Raw genomic sequence first — 15501 nt, 5'->3', positions numbered from 1 at the left:
CCCTGTGAAATTCAGCAAAGGGATTAAGATTTGGCACTGCATTACTAGTTTCTGCACAGGCTTTTAGGCACAGCTTCTTGAGACGAGAACAAACTGTCATCCTGGAGAGCTGAGTGCAGTTGGCTTGTTTGGACTTTGTATGTGTATTATGCTTTTCTGCATTCCACTTTTCAATGTAGCTTTTGGTTCAAGTTGATATGATCTGGATAAGTGAGCTCTGGACCCTTAAGTGGAAAAGGTATGGCATATTCACTGAAAGAGATTTTATTTAACTTTTCTTATTATCGGGCGTGATGGTAATATGTTCTTCAAAGACTATTTGCAAATAACAGAATGATTTCATAGAAACCGTGCTTTTAGTGCTGAAAACAAAATTTGTTAAATATGTATATAATTTATTGTTAGCTTCCCATTGTTATGTATTGACTGTTTAGCAGTTGATCATGAATTTTGAAAGCCAGCTTATTGTTTATAATCAGATTAATGTTATTTGTTTATAGATGCTTGTTGGAAAGTAACTGTATTACAGTACTCCAGTTTTGGAATTTACTGTCTTGTTTTTGAAACCTTTGATGAGGCATTGTTTAATAATTCTAGAAATTTAGATAAGAATTAAATGTACAATTGTGGGTTGACTCTTGCTCTAATGTTGAACATGAGTTCAGAATAAAGCTGCTTTTAGAAGTTTCTGTTCATTAATTCAGTATTGTATATTTCTGATAAAATGAAAAAATGCTTTGTTCTATAAGGAGGATCAATTATTTTTTATTGCAGTTTATTAATATAAAGTTTTATTTCACTGTACTTATATGGATCTATTAAATACATACTGTAGTTTAACAATGGAAGCCATCACAGCAAAAGAGTAATTTGGTTTTGAGGTATTGAACTGCTTGCTATTTTAAATGCAGTTGACAAGTTTCAAGCAGTGCAAGTTCTTATAAATGGAGAAAACTTTTCCACATAATGTTTCACTGGATGTCAGCTTTGAATGACAGCTCTGCTAAAGTTTCTGTTACTTTGATCTAGGCAAGTGGCGGTTACAATATAAATGAAGAATATTAAATTTATTGACAAATATCACCATGAAAGATCAAAAGGATGAATAGTGTACACAGTTTGAAAACTTTTTAAATTCAATTTATCCACTGCTGCATTGCTGACAATTGTAGATTACCTAGGAAGATGAAGGTGTTAATAAGATAAACAGATAAATAGATTGCAAAGTACACCTAATTTAGTATCAGAATATATTAACCTTGCTTTTAATGTGAAGTTTTGTTCCTGAATTTGTTTGAGTTTTATGTCAGTAAACTGTGGACTGGGATTTTCTAAAGACTTCAACTGTCCTGTGAAACTTTACCTATTAAGTGAAGGGAGCAAGGCAATCATTGATATCTCAGTAATCGCATAGGTTATTTTGGTTTTGTTTTTAAAAAAGAAAATATAAGAGATGGATGAATATAGTATTGATACTCAGTTCCCCTCTGCTGTCTTTGACTGTTTTATACTATATTTCAAGGAATCTGTTAGAATGAGCATATAAAACTGTTAGAATTAGGGTTTGATATTTTTTTTCTAAGATAGTAAAACTGCCGCTAGTTGAGTATGTAAGTACACACTCACCTGATTAAATGCCCTTCAAGTTATATGCACAGTGGAAATCAATACATGATTTAAAAGATTTAAACTTAGCCAATTTTCTTGTATGTCAGGTTTTGTTAATAGCATTCAATTTCTACTGAAGAGCAGTCAGAAAAGCCTCCAATCAGAAATGATACTTATAACCTAAATATTGTATTTGACTACCTACTTAATGAGTGCTACAACTTAAAGTGCTTGGAAGAAAGGATAGTTTCTCTCTGTGTATGTAATAGTAAAGTTGGAAGGGACCTTGGAGGTCATCTAGTCCAACCCCCTGCTCAGGCAGGAAACCCTACACCATTTCGGACAAATGGCTGTCCAGTCTCTTCTTAAAAACTTCCAGTGTTGGAGATTTACTGCTTCTGGAGGCAGGCTGTTCCACTGATTAATTGTGTGTGTGTGTGTGTGTGTGTGTGTATACATACATACATGTGTGTGCAAATATATATATATGTATGTATATGTACATATGTATCTATCTTTCTATATACACATGTGCACACACAAACATATATATATACACACAGAGACATAGAATACAAGATATCATAAGTTCTATTATATTGTATGAAATACATATAATTAATAAAACAAGCTTTATTTTTTATAATCTAATAAACTTGACAAAAAGTTGTTTGAAATATTGAGCTTACCAGAAATTTGATTAAAATGAGAAATGCTACCTCTGATTGGAAGTTTAAGATATCTAAAAAGACAGTAAGAGAAAAGCAAAGGGCTGTGAAATTAAAAAGAAAAATCCAGAGATCCAGAATAGATGCCAGAGGCTTGCATGAGAATGACATACTTAATATGAAAACAAAATAAGGTACCTGGTAACATTTACTCAAGGAAAAATAAATTGTCTTATTTTCAGCAAGTTAGTATAAATAAAATGGTGTTGAGAATCAACAATAGGAGAATAATTTAGCTCTCCACAACAGTTCTGCAAACAGTTTTTATTTCACTGCTAAGGCTCCAATATCAAATAATGTTGCAGTTTTACTGGACCGTATAAATATTTTAGCACTACTTTGCAGCTGGTGGACCTGCAATTGTCCAATAAAAGGGGAAATCATACATAGTGGAAGATTACTACAGTTGCACAAGGCACAGCAATTTAGAACCATTATCAATTTTGAGGACAAAAGGAACTAATCGTGCTGCCTATATCATTCAAAAGTAGTACATTACTGATCTATACTTGGTTTGTTTAAATTGCTTGAACAGCAAGAACTTTTTTCAGCTTCCTCAGCCCTCTTAATTTTCCTCTGAAGATAAAGTCACATATTACTGTAACCATTACACATTCTGCTAATTTATAAGAAATAATAAGACGGATGGTAAAGCACTTAATAGTCTTCTTTTTGCCCTATTAAGGGCATTAGCTCCCTGCTCCTACAAGTAGTTTAAGTCTACTTTATGTGTCTGTCTGATTAGGTCCCTGCATTGATATCTGTTAAAATGGAAGAGAGTCGATTTAAATAAGCAATTACTTATTTTAAAAAGCTATTTAAAAACATCAACCCATGTTTCTCTGAAGTTCAGTTTTATGTTTCTGAAGAGTTGTCATAGTACTGGTAGATCCCTAATATCAATATAGCTTAGAGTAATAGAAGTGTCTATGGATTTTTGCAAGCAGGTTGTAACATATACAAAAAGTTTCAGTTGAAACTAACACTTATAAAGCAAAATAAATCTCATGGATGTCTCTCTTGCAGCTCCCGGCTCTGTAATAGTCTCCAGAGGATAAGAGAAGTTAATATAAAGTATTTTTGTTCTCCTGGCCCTAAGCCAGATGTTTTAAATTCAGAGAGTGATGCCTCATATGACATTGAACTCCAGTGGGAAAACTCAGAAAAGCTTTCTTATAAACCTTTGATATGTTACTGGGCACAGCAGAAACTATCTGTAGTATTTTAACTCTCTTAGTGTCTAATTACACATTTTAAGCACATTTTATCTGTTGACTGAGAGCAAATTCAGATATTTTCTAAGATTTCAATGTATTAAAAAGTTATAATCACATAACATACCAATGCTGAAATTCCCTTTATTTTAATGAAATAGAAATGTGCATCTATTAGAGATTATATGTTGAATATAATATATACTATAAAATGATTAACTTCTAGTGATATCAAATTATTCAATTATGAATATTACTTATATCTTTTGCTAGCTGATAGCTCAACTGGGGGCAAATAAACTGAATCTGCCAACTCCGTGTATTGTAGTGTTTTACAGTGTCTGTGTGCACACACACACAGAGAGAGAGAGCTTAGAATATTTAATAAAACTTATTTTTTTAAAAAAAGTACAGTGGGTGGAATAACTTGTCATAGAAGAACCTTCTTCCTCTCATTAGGGAAATAAGTGTTAAGTGCTATAATTGTATTGCTTTGCTTAAATAAGGATTTTGGTGTTAGTGGGTTCAATCCACCATCTTTCACAGAATTAATTTTATACATCTTTTCAAAACTACAAATGATTGAAATCAGGAATAGTTAAGCAATACAGATGAGCCTCAATGGGAAAAGTTTATCTTGCTGAGTGGAAACTTTGAGAACAATGTTTTTTGCCCATGTATGGAAGTGCCTGTTATTGAATAGATTGCCATTGCTCTGACACTTAGAAACAAGCCTTCATTTTGTTCTTTGATTGCAAGTTCCAGGCAAAGAACTGTGAAGATCTGCACACTCATAGAATATATTGGTAGCCAGCATGGAATCATTGCATGCTAATTTATTGATGTATACCTGTGTGTCTGATAAAGTCTTCATTTGTGGGATCCTCCTCCCCCAGTTTACAAAGACCTGCCTCTCTTCCGGTGGTCAGCAATAGGCTTGCTTTGAAATTTGTTCTAAGATTAAAAAGACAATAGATCAGGGGTCTTCAAACTTGGCCCTTTTATGACTTGTGGTCTTCAACTCACAGAATTGCTCAGCCAGCTGAGGAGTTCTGGGAGTTGAAGTACACAAGTCATAAAAGGGCCAAGTTTGAAGACCCCTGCAATAGATACTCAAGAATCAAGTGTTGATATAAAAAAAAAAAGAGTGAAAGGGCTGGTGATTTTTGTTTTAAAAGCTGGATTGGCTTTTGCTTTGTTTGGAAGAAACAGTAAGTTGGAAGCATGCTGTACTTCCTCTCTGCTTTGTTGGAAATTCAGCACATTCATGTGAGAAAATGTCTTATGGGAGAAGTCTCAAAAATTCTAAAGGAATTTGCAAAGTTATCATGCCAAAAAAATCTGGCTGCTTTAGGTATATATAGGTAACTGCATCCTGAAATATTAGAGATGATTTACACAAGATAGATATTTTGTAAAGAAATGTGTCATGCAAACCACTAATTGATTATGTTTAATAGCAAGAAGTGAAACATTTCAATTGTGTAGCTGGGACCCACCCTATTTGACCAGTTAGCTGCCCATAAAATGGATTGCTGCACTCAGAAAATAATTTTAAATCTTAGTGGGTTCACTATTAATCATATCATTTTATATTATGTAATGGTGGGCAGACTTCTGAGTGAGGGCCAGAGTCAGCAACAACACAGTTTAGACAAATTCTTGAGTTTTTAAATTATATATCTTAGATTATCTCTCCTTTTGGACTATACTTATAGTGCTGAATAGGGCACAAAATTTTTACTCGGGCTGCAAAGAGGGAGAGAAGAGCAGAAAGAGCAGGAAGAAATAAAAAACCTCGATGACTTTCCCTTTGTCTCTGTGTGGGTCTTTGTGTAACATTACAGTATCAACATAGATGAAAGTCACAGCTGATTTAACACATATTGGCTTTAATATTCCCTTTTGGAAATTATGACCAACCACAGATTCAAGCAGAAGGTCTGTGAAGTTTGCCATATAAACTGGGTTGCTTTATTAGCAGAAATAATAAGAATAGCAATAATAAATTGCAACTCTAGACACAACCTGTAATGGAATATAGACAGTTATCAACTTCAATTCCCTCCTAATCCTAAAAGCTGTGGGAAGGAGATGATCCCAAAAGACTAATGCCTAATATGAAAGAAGAGGAGATAAAAGCAAGCTTAGTATTACTAGCCAAAAACACCTAAAAGTAATCAGTCTATAGAAAAGGCAGTGAAGACCCTATTACTCTGATTGAGAAGAGTAGTAGTGGAGATTAACCCTCTGAAACTATATGAAAATAATTTAAATAGCCCCACTTTTCAAGGGATAGAGCCTCTTATTAAAGATACAAGAACCTACATCCACTTGCAAATAACTCCCCATAAACAGTTGCAATTTAATTCAGTCTATAGGATACTTATAGTTGCCTTCTGATTTAGCAGACAAATCAATGAGATTAAACTAAACATGTTGGATGAAATTGTTTTAGGCTCTGAGCTGATAAATTCAAATCCAGTCCAGGTGTTGAAATACTTGGCACTAAAAAAAAAGGTACCGGTGTGTCAACCTAAACCGAGTCTATTAAAATATATAAGTTATAAGTGCAATATGTCTTCCTAGATTTATAATTGGAAGGAAAATCTCACATAGCAATTTATAATTTAGCTGTGAACTTCAGGTTCACATCCTGGTTTGGAATGCGGCAGAAATTAAATGCTCAAACTGCTGATAAGAGTTCCTCATAGTTATTAAAATCCCATGACATAGTAGGCTTGTAAGAAAATTTGGATCCCAGGAAGTCACATTGACATAATTTATTTAGCAGGATTTAGATTGCAAATTATTCTACCATGGAAATTACACTCTATGGCTGCCCTTTAGGGGTATGTCTATGTGTCTGTTTCGTTAAATAGGATGTGGAATCTGGAGATACCTCAAATAAATCAGGATTTTGATCGTTCTCTATTGATAGTGAAATTCATGATAATAAATGACCCATACTACATGCCTATTAGAAGTGCCAAATTTTAAAATCAGGACTAGATTTTCAATGGCTTTATTAGAAAATAAATTTCTAGTAGATATTATTATAGGGAAGGAGATTTTCATCTAAGAATAGATGAAATTCTATCCCAATTGAAATATATGCAGGACAAAAAGCAACGGATGGAAACTAACCAAAGAGAGAAGCAACCTAGAATTAAGGAGAAATTTTTTGACAGAACAATTAATCAATGGAACAACCTGCCTCCAGAAGCTGTGAATACTCCAACATTGGAAGTTTTTAAGAAGAGATTGGACAGCCATTTGTCTGAAGTGGTATAGGGTTTCCTGCCTGAGCATGGGGTTGGATTAGATGATATCCACGGTCCCTTCCAACTACTACTACTACTACTACTACTACTACTACTACTACTACTACTACTACTACTACTACTACTACTACTTCTTCTTCTTCTTCTTCTTCTTCTTCTTCTTCTTCTTCTTCTTCTTCTTCTTCTTTTCATTCACAGGAACAGGCTGAATTTAGAGTCAACAATTGATCACTGTTTCCTCTTGAATCATTTGATAAATAAGTCAATGTAAAATATACCATAAAGAAATTGATTTTCATGCCATCTTTGAATTTACAACTAAAAGCAAGTTACTGATTAAATTAAAACAGCTTGGACAAATTACTGATATTACCTGTATGGCATTATACCAAAATACTTCAAATTAGGTATATCCCTGTTGGCTATTTAACACACACTATTCTGATCTTTAAAAGGATGAAATGATGCGTGCTAGCACTGTCTTTATTCAACTTGTTCATCAATCATATTGTTTCAGCCCTTTTCTTGTTTTCCCCAAATAGTTGGGAAATAGGAAATTGCTGTTACTTCTTGATTCAAATGATAAAATTCAATAAGGTATACTATCGCCCATTTCATTCTATCAGCCAGGCCTTCATAGATTTGGGCACTAGAATGTTTTACACATTCCTTAATTTTAAATGCTGAAAAGACAAACTTGGTGATATTCGGGGGAAAAAAGAAAAATCATAAATGGAAGGTGATACAGAACATGTTCTTGCATATGCATATGTAGAAATTCATTTTGTGATTTCAGGTAAGTGGTGTTTTCATGACTCTCAAAAATCAGAGCTGATCAATTGTTAGCCAGAATAATTAAGTTTTTACATACAAGCAGTAGACAGCAAATATCTTCAGTCTTAACTCTTCTGAAAAACAAATTAGTTCCTTATTTTCTGAATATAATATACAGTAATGGGATTTCTATCCCTTATGACATAAGAGTTTTTTCAAAACATATAATTATTTTAAGTGTACCTAAATCAGTGGTGGCGAACCTTTTAGAGACCGAGTGCCCAAACTGCAACCCAAAACCCACTTATGCATCACCGGGTGCCGGGTGGGTGTGCCACCGAGTGGGCGTGGCCACTGAACTGTTGCTCGTGCTCATTCGCTTGCTCGCTCGCTGTCTGCTCCGACTTGTGCTCACTCTCTCGCTTTCTGCAGCAAATGCTGCTTCCGCCGAAAGTTGCTCTTTTTATAGCCTCTCGCCTATTCCCAGACTGCGCATGCGCGGAGAACTGCACATGCCTGGAGAGGAGGAGGGGACAGCTCGGCCCAGCAATGGCTCGCGTGCCACCAGAGACGGCTCTGTGTGCCACCTGTGGCACGCGTACTATAGGTTCGCCACCACGGACCTAAAGGAACACTACCTCCTTTTGCACTCACAAACTGGCGTATATTCACTTAAAGGCAAAATAATTGTTAAGGCATTTAATTAATGAGTTAGGTTGCATTCACTATCTGATTCCTGACTTGTCGAGTTGTGCCTTTTGGGAGTAAATGCAATTCCGCATGTCATCTTGTACTTGAGAGTTTATATCAGGGATGTCAAACTCGCAATATCACAAGATGTGTCGCGGCTTTTTCCCCATTGTCAGAGCTGGGGTGGGTGCGGTTTTGGCATGACGCATCTGGCCACAGGCTGGCAGTTTGACACCCCTGGTTTATATGTTCAATCAATCATATCTTTTACATGAGCATTCTTACTGAATTCAAACAGCACAATAATAATTAGCTATTTAAAAATAGAGTTTGAGATGTTTTTGTTCAAAAGAATCCATCTATAAATTTCACAAAATAAAATTGTTCGTTGGTACGCATGCAATAAAAATAGATTCAAATGTGAATACTATTACTATTTAATACCAGATTGAGTAAAGTATTGCAGAGTCATCTCTTGGAGAGGTAGTTGGTAGACTGTGGTTTGAACAAGTTTCAACAGGCCAATTTGGTCTAGTGGTTAAGGTACCAGCTAGAAAGCAAGAGACCATGAGTTCTAGTCCCACTTTAGCTATGAAACCTGGATGAGTGATCTTGGGCCAATCACTCTCTCTCAGCCCAACTTACAGGATTGTTGTTGTGGGGAAAATAGGAGTAGGAAGGTTTGTTGAATATGTTCACTGCTTTAAGTTATTTATAAAAATAATGAAGATGGGATATAAATAAACAAACAAATAAACAATGGTCTTTAACTACTATAGAAGGTGGGTTCCCTAAAATAGTATATCACATGCATTTCTGCCCATACTCCAATAGAACTATAATAACCTGCCACTGTTTTTATTCCATTGTTCTATTTTTGCTTCTGCTTGTGAGGAACTTTTAGAACCCTCTTGTAGAGAAACTTATTCTGGTTTGAATCACACAAAATTAAATAATGAATTAATTTAAACAAGGAGACTGTATTATGGAGGCTGGCAAGTTTTGCTCGAGTGGCTGTTAAACGGAGAAATGATTTTATTAAAAGTTCTTAACTTTTTATACTCTACAAATAATGCCATCTATGTTTTACTTGATTTTTATGTCCTTTAATTGGAGTAAGTCATCATTTTAGTTTACTCAATCTATTTGCTCAATAAACAGATTGAATTGAACATCCCTAATCGTTATTTAAGTTAAATGTGGTAGATGAGAACTTGAAAATTTCTTCCCTTTGGGGAGAGTTAACTGATGAAAGAAGAAAAAGAAAGTGAAGTATGGTCAAAGTACACAATAATATAGAAACAAAGTCCACTTAATGTGGATTGATTTTCAGGGTTTGTTTTTAGAAAGTAAAAGTCATCCTAATATTAACAAAGGTATTAATGCAGCTCAAAATGTCTTTCAAGCCCTAACTTAATGGAGCTTATACAAGGGCTGTAAAGTGCTTGTGAATTAAACATGGAACATCCCAGAGAATATACTTTTTAGACAATAAGCAAGTTGTAGAAATCAGTTACAGGAAGTCACTGACTCACAATTATTGGTTTAGTGACCGTTCAGAGTTACAATGGCATTGATGACTGTCACAGTCCACACAGTCCCATATTCAAAATCTGGGCACTTGGCAACTGGCAGGTATTTACAAAGGTTGCAGCATCCCAAGGTCAGGTGATTATTTGTGACCTTTCTAGTTGGCTTCTGACAAGAAAAACCAATGGGGGAAGCTGGGTTGTTTAATGACTGCAATGATTTACTTAACAATCATGGCAAAAATGGTCCTAAAATCGAATGTGACTCACTTACTAACCATCTTGCTTGGCAACCAAAATTCTGCTCCAAGTTGTGGACATAGGTCGAGAATGACCTGTATTTCATTACCATAGCTTGGGCTACATTAGTTTGAAGTGGCCTCATGGATGCATGATTTCCATGTAAAAGGATTCTGGAGGATGAGGATAACTATATCCTATGAATGTGAAATGTGGATTGTCTATTCAGTTGTCCATGTTATACTGTGTCTCCTTTTCCCATTAGACAGTCTGATTGTATTGCTTTCTCATGTATCTCTGAATTCTCGCAAGTTTCAGGAAAGTTTGAGGAATAAAGACTAGAACTGTAACCCAGAGAACTGGAAGGATCTATGGTTATATATGGTAAAGTCAAAATCTTTGAGTATATTACAGGTAGTCCTCCACTTATGACCACAATTGAGCCTAAAATTTAAGTTGCTAAGTGAGAAATTTGTTAAGTGAGTTTTGCCCCGTTTTACCACTTTTCTCGCCATATTTGTTAAGTAAATTACTGCAGTTCCTAAATTAGTAACATGGTTGTTAATTGAATTTGGTTTCCCCATTCACTTTGGTTGTCAAAAGGCCGCAAAAGGGGAATCACATGATTGCAGGACACTGCAACTGTCATAAATATGAGTCAGTTGTCAAGCATCTGAATATATATCACGTGACCATGGGGATGTTGCAATGGTCATAAGTATGAAAAATGGTGATAAGTCACTTTTTTCAGTGCTGTTGTAACTTCGTATGATCACTAAATGAACTGTTGTAAGTTGAGGACTACTTACATAGCTCAGCAGAGGTCTATATTTGCTCCATCAAAGCTTCCCTATTGCTAGGACAATGGCAAGCTAACTATGAAAGTCCCAGACACATTTATTCAGACTAGAATCCGATGTGGGTTGCATGGAAGATTGGAGAGATGCTATCTCTATTTCTTTGCTACTCAGTGCATCGTTTGCTGGGATTTCTTCTCCAGGCTGTCTTTTCATTGGAAAGCTAAGGATAAAAGCAAGCTTATGTCAGTTTCCTACTTTTTTAAGCAGAGGAGAGCTATATACGAAGTGTGGATCTTATCTGTCTCACATGCCAAGGTTCAGAGGTAAAATGTGAAGTAAAGACCTCCCTAGAAGATGAGTGATTAAACTGACATACTAAGGCAGGAGGCAGAACCAGAGTGTCAAAAATGAAATAATAATACAGTACACTAAATAATAAAATATTGAAACACACATCCTTTAAACATTAGACTTTAGAAGGAAATGTGCTTTATTTATTTTTATCTGACCTAAATTTAACCAAATTCCTTTCCCATGTGGAAACCAGATACTATTTAAAAAAAAAGGTGAGAAATACATTCTTTAGAGACAGTTGGAGAAATTCATATGTTCTGGGGACAGGTGCCTTGTTGTCTCCTTTCATGATTGCAAGCTACTGTCTCCTGTTTCTGCAAACATTGGTAGTTAAGAAAAACTGAATGCAAGAAAGTAAGAGCCATCAAATTCGTAGGTTGCATAATACTAACATTTTGGAAAGTATAATAATTTGAAATCACTTTTGTTATCCAAATATTTTGAGAAAACAGTAGAAGAGATATTCTGGGAAGATTAATTAGATATAATTTTAGGAAATAAAAATGTGAAATGCAGTTCAAGAATGTTGTACCAAACTTAAATGTGGGGCAATCTGAATAAATTCAATCCCCAAATAACTTTTTGTGGCTTAGTTACCAATACAGAATTGTAATCTCCTCCTTTTGCTATTACTACAGTTTGATATTGTTTAATGTAATCAAAACAGTTCTGATATTTCCATGCTTCATTCAAAATGGTTATTTTAAAGTTAGGACTCAGCACTTGCTTCCAAACTAAAGTGAATAACACTATATTAATTAAACATATACATTTTGGAACTTTTTTGTTTTTTCATCTTAAAGCCCTCCCCAACTACACATAATACAGCAAAAACCCTAGAAAAACATGGCATAGTTAAAAATGGGAAATATGACTGAAACTATGCTGTTGTACAATTAAACCCTTACAAATACATGGTCCATAGAAAAAACCAGCTCCAGGTTTCTCCTTCACTTCTGCTTCCCCAAATACAATGGCAGAAGGAGAATTTTAAAAAAGGTAGGCTCAGAACATGAAATGAGATAAGTCAGTCTCATCTATTGGGAATATTCCCAATACTGTCTGTGAGTTTACATATTGGAAGTGGAGTAAGTCTGGTTAAGGTTTCTGTGGTCCAATAAAGATGCTCTGTTTTGAGAAAGTGTAGCATTTTGATTTTGAGGCCTAGTAGTTAAGGCACCAGGCTAGAAATCAAGAGCCTACTATGAGTTCTAGTTCTGCCTTAGGCATGAAGGCCGTCTGGGTGACTTTGGTCAGTCACTCTCTCAGCCCAGCTCACCTCACAGGATTGTTAATATGGGGAAAATGATTGAGAGCATCCTGTCATATTGCATCACAGTCTGGTTTGGAAGAATCATTGCTTCAGACAGGAAGGCTGTGCAGAGAGTGGTGAGGATGGCTGAAAAGATCATTGGCAGTTCCTTCCCTTCCATCCAGGACATAGCAAATAAGTGTTGCTTGAGCAGAGTCCGCAAGATTGTCTGGGACACTACCCATCCTCTTCACGACCTGTTTCTTTGTTACCTTCTGGGAGGAGGCTTTGTATCCGAAGGAGAACATCCAGATTCAGTCACAGTTTTGTTCCATACAGTATTAACCTTGTGAACGCTAAAACTTCCTCCTTCCGTTATGTCTTCAAGATGGACAGTGATTAATATTTATATGTCACTTATAAGTAAGGGTGTAGGTCTATACATATGTTGTATATAGTATATTTAAATATGTGTTATGTATATATACACTTTGAGAGCAAGCAACTAAATTTCATTTTTAATGTGTGCCATTGTGCCCACAGTAAAAAATGACAATAAAGATTAATCAATCTATCTATCAGGCATCTTTGTCTCCTTGAGTTATAAATTTATAAATGTAATAAAGATGAGGAATGAATGCAATTATTTGATTTATACCAGTGATGGCAAACCTTTTAGAGACCGAGTGCCCAAAAACTGGCCCTGCCCCACCCCGCCCCTTGCCCCGCCCCCACTCCGCCCCACCCTGCCACTCACTGTCTCCAGGACCCGCCGCAGATCGCCCAGGCAGCCCAGCAGCGCCATGGCAACTACGCCCTCTTCCCGCGCCCCGCAGCATCAACTGTGGGTGTTGGGGCATGAGGGCAGAGTCTTGTCTACGCTGCCTGGCTGCCATGTCCTTGGCTGCGCTGCTCCGCGTGGGCCATGCTTGGGGGTGACTCTCCTCCAGGAGGCTTGCTGGTGAGGAGGGGATCATGGGTGGAGGCAAGGCTGGGGCAACGGCACGTGTGCCCACAGAGAGGGCTCCCTCCCTTCCATCCAGGACATAGCAAATAAGTGTTGCTTGAGCAGAGTCTGCAAGATTGTCTGGGACACTACTCATCCTTTTCACGACCTGTTCTCCAGTACAGGAGATGGAGAATCCACCGATGGGTTTTGTCTATCTGCCTGCTCTTGAGACCAAGTAGCCAAATTTGACATGCCCCCTCTTGCCAGGGGATCCATTCTTAACTTGGTTTCAGCTCTTGCAGACTCGTGTTGGCTTGGCTTTCAGAGATTTCAGGTTAGTCAGAGCAATTCACTCTAAATTATTGGCTTTTAAATTGGCTACCTTCTTTTAACAATTTCCCCACAGGCACTGAGATCATTTCTGATCTCAAGTTATTTAAAAGGTGGGGTGTGGGGGGGAAATTCGTCCAGCTTCCCATCCCTTTCCCAGGGCTCTGGTGGGGGGGGGAGAAGGCACCAGCAGAGACTACTTGCTGTGCCTTTCTCCCCTACTTGCTGTGCCTTTCTCCCCATTTCCCCAGTTTTGGGGGAAAAATAGCAAGCTCCAGACTCGGATTCAAGTTGAATCTGAATCACTGGAGCTCGCTTCAGCAGCCCAGGGCAAACGCGGGCGCCATTTTGGTTGCCCTTGTAGACAAAGGAAGCTGAAGGGAAGTTGACTTTTCAGCCAAATTAAGCCCCAAGGCAGCGAAATCGCAGCGCACACCCAGCGCTGCATCCACCCCCCCAACACCAAAAAACACAGGCTGCGGAGCCCGTTTTCAGAAGGAAACGGGCCGCGGCTGCCATTTTCAAGCCGCAAAAGCAAATGGAGCCTTTTTTTCCCTTTCACAAGGCTCCTGGCAACTAGGCAGCTGGGGGGGAGGCTCCGGAAGAAAGCCGACCCAGCATCGCAGCGCGCGCCCCCAAAAGCTGCAGATCCGTGGATACCACGTGAGACCCTCTAGGCCACGGGAAGCCTTCTAGGCCCAAGAGGCCTACCTCGCCGTAGGCGTGGCCTAGGGGGAGCCACGTGGTAGGCCAGGCACAGCAAGTCCCATAGCAGAACACACACACACACACACACACACACACCATAAGGCTATCAAATCAAATATAAATCGGGGGGGGGGGAGTCTGTAACCTTCAGTCTTGGTAGCCGCCATTTGATACCCTTTACTGACTACCTCAGGCCTTCAAACCTCCTCGAGGTTGCCCTGATCTTTTTGCCTTTTTCTTTTACTGGTGCACACTGCCTGGTCACTTAAGGCCTCTGGGCGGAGCCCAGAGAGTGGTTCCAAACGTGCCTTCAGTACCCGCCTCGCCTACCATGACTGTAGCCCAGAGAGAATTTTTTATTGGTTGGGTGATCAGGGGGGCAATCTCAGTATTTGCTCCAATCTCGCTTCCGCCAACTACTTACCTGCCAGAGTTTTTTCTCAGTGCTTGTTCCTGAGATTGCTCCAAAGCGATGGAGGGATACTCGTTGCCTCAGTCCTTGGGCACGACCTCTCCACCTCCCAATTACGGCTGCAACACTCCTTCTGGCCAGAAGGCGGCAGGCAAGTGCAAAACCAAGACCAAGCATACGCTTAAGAAGCCCTCCAGTTTGGCGGAAAAGCAAGCCAGCCGTAGGCACCAGGCCCTGGAGAAGGAGTTCTCCAGGGCACAGAGGCAGGCCCAATTGGATTTGGATCAAATGGCCACCACCGAGATGGAACTACCATTGGGGCCATCAACATCGACACAGGGCGTATGGTCCATTCCGGGATCTCTGCCACCACTAGGCTCGCCCCGCACATCGGCCCAACAAACAACCACTGTCACAGGTACTCCTACCTTGTCACCCCTGACCACTGTATTCGGGGGCCATGACATAGGAGGTCAACAACCAGCAAGCGGACTTTCTGAGTCGTGCCACAATGGACCCCTCGGAGTGGGGGCTACACCCGGACCTGTTCTCACACATCTTCCGCAGGTTTGGTCAACCGATCCTCGACCTGTTCGCATCGTCGGACAATGCTCAACTTCCCAGATTCT

General features: G+C 38.3%; 1 protein-coding gene across 9 annotated transcripts in view; it reads left to right on the top strand.

Annotated features, from left to right (window-relative positions):
- PLCE1 (phospholipase C epsilon 1) overlaps nucleotides 1–15501 on the top strand; it is a 171482-nt gene that overhangs the window by 60864 nt on the left and 95117 nt on the right. The window contains exon 1 of one of the 9 annotated variants that reach the window (XM_039336006.1): nucleotides 37–238. The exons of the other annotated variants lie outside the window; for them this stretch is intronic. The gene's annotated coding sequence lies outside the window, so the exon portion shown is untranslated. Of the gene's footprint in view, nucleotides 1–36; nucleotides 239–15501 lie in introns of those variants that run through there. 9 annotated transcript variants of the gene reach the window in all.

The sequence above is a fragment of the Crotalus tigris genome, unplaced genomic scaffold (genome assembly GCF_016545835.1).
Source record: "Crotalus tigris isolate CLP2741 ecotype Arizona unplaced genomic scaffold, ASM1654583v1 scf7180000017663.5292952, whole genome shotgun sequence".
Taxonomy (NCBI): Eukaryota; Metazoa; Chordata; class Lepidosauria; order Squamata; family Viperidae; genus Crotalus; species Crotalus tigris.
The sequence above is the reverse complement of the archived record's forward strand: the minus strand, read 5'-3'. Positions and strand labels throughout refer to the sequence as shown.